The sequence below is a fragment of the Ascaphus truei genome, chromosome 2 (assembly GCF_040206685.1).
Source record: "Ascaphus truei isolate aAscTru1 chromosome 2, aAscTru1.hap1, whole genome shotgun sequence".
Classification (NCBI taxonomy): domain Eukaryota; kingdom Metazoa; phylum Chordata; class Amphibia; order Anura; family Ascaphidae; genus Ascaphus; species Ascaphus truei.
This window is the reverse complement of record NC_134484.1, coordinates 268,758,256-268,760,508: the sequence shown is the minus strand read 5'-3', so window position 1 is coordinate 268,760,508 and position 2,253 is coordinate 268,758,256.

The following is a 2,253-nucleotide window of genomic DNA, read 5'->3' as shown; positions in this document are numbered from 1 at the left end:
ACCAGGCTCACTAATAAAGGTCAAGCCACTTGGCTGCCAGAATGCCCTGCTTCAGCACAGACCAGTAAGGCATTGTGATAAGCGTATCCCCGGTATAGTCAGGGGTTAATGGGAGTCGTCCCCGTCCCCCCAGTATATGGCCAGAACCATGGACCCGGTATTTGTGGTTCGGACTGTCTCCAACCAGCCATAATGTTGTGAGAGTGAAATTATGTCTAAGTCCAGCTTTGGTACATTAGATGCAACTCTGAGACTTAACCTAAGCGTTTTTCGAAGCTACTTTTTGGCTAACTTCTTATAGGAAGGTCTAGGAGCTCTGAAAATGAACGTGCGCGTCTTTCACTCTTCCCGAGGGACTTAGAAGAATTTTGTGATATTTTTTATTAAAATGGTGTATAAGGGTATATATATATAAATTTATTTTATGCACTTTATATGAGCTGGCGATTTCTAAGTCTGTGGTTCCGAGAGGGGGTAACCAGGCTCACTAATAAAGGTCAAGCCACTTGGCTGCCAGAATGCCCTGCTTCAGCACAGACCAGTAAGGCATTGTGATAAGCGTATCCCCGGTATAGTCAGGGGTTAATGGGAGTCGTCCCCGTCCCCCCAGTATACGCCCAGAACCATGGACCCAGTACTTGTGGTTCGGACTGTCTCCAACCAGCCATAATGTTGTGAGAGTGAAATTATGTCTAATTCCAGCTTCGGTACATTAGAAGCAACTCTGAAACTGAACCTAAGCGTTTTTCGAAGCTACTTTTTGGCTAACTTCTTATAGGAAGGTCTAGGAGCTCTGAAAATGAACGTGCGCGTCTTTCACTCTTCCCGAGGGACTTAGAAGAATTTTGTGATATTTTTTATTAAAATGGTGAATAAGGGTATATATATATAAATTTATTTTATGCACTGTATATGAGCTGGCGATTTCTAAGTCTGTGGTTCCGAGAGGGGGTAACCAGGCTCACTAATAAAGGTCAAGCCACTTGGCTGCCAGAATGCCCTGCTTCAGCACAGACCAGTAAGGCATTGTGATAAGCGTATCCCCGGTATAGTCAGGGGTTAATGGGAGTCGTCCCCGTCCCCCCAGTATACGCCCAGAACCATGGACCCGGTATTTGTGGTTCGGACTGTCTCCAACCAGCCATAATGTTGTGAGAGTGAAATTATGTCTAAGTCCAGCTTTGGTACATGAGAAGCAACTCTGAAACTTAACCTAAGCGTTTTTCGAAGCTACTTTTTGGCTAACTTCTTATAGGAAGGTCTAGGAGCTCTGAAAATGAACGTGCGCGTCTTTCACTCTTCCCGAGGGACTTAGAAGAATTTTGTGATATTTTTTATTAAAATGGTGTATAAGGGTATATATATATAAATTTATTTTATGCACTGTATATGAGCTGGCGATTTCTAAGTTTGTGGTTCCGAGAGGGGGTAACCAGGCTCACTAATAAAGGTCAAGCCACTTGGCTGCCAGAATGCCCTGCTTCAGCACAGACCAGTAAGGCATTGTGATAAGCGTATCCCCGGTATAGTCAGGGGTTAATGGGAGTCGTCCCCGTCCCCCCAGTATACGCCCAGAACCATGGACCCGGTACTTGTGGTTCGGACTGTCTCCAACCAGCCATAATGTTGTGAGAGTGAAATTATGTCTAAGTCCAGCTTTGGTACATTAGATGCAACTCTGAGACTTAACCTAAGCGTTTTTCGAAGCTACTTTTTGGCTAACTTCTTATAGGAAGGTCTAGGAGCTCTGAAAATGAACGTGCGCGTCTTTCACTCTTTCCGAGGGACTTAGAAGAATTTTGTGATATTTTTTATTAAAATGGTGTATAAGGGTATATATATAAATATATTTTATGCATGTATATGAGCTGGCGATTTCTAAGTCTGTGGTTCCGAGAGGGGGTAACCAGACTCACTAATAAAAGTCATGCCAATTGGCTGCCAGAATGCCCTGCTTCAGCACAGACCAGAAAGGCATTGTGATAAGCGTATCCCCGGTATAGTCAGAGGTTAATGGGAGTCGTCCCCGTCCCCCCAGTATATGGCCAGAACCATGGACCCGGTATTTGTGGTTCGGACTGTCTCCAACCAGCCATAATGTTGTGAGAGTGAAATTATGTCTAAGTCCAGCTTCGGTACATTAGAAGCAACTCTGAAACTTAACCTAAGCGTTTTTCGAAGCTACTTTTTGGCTAACTTCTTATAGGAAGGTCTAGGAGCTCTGAAAATGAACGTGCGCGTCTTTCACTCTTC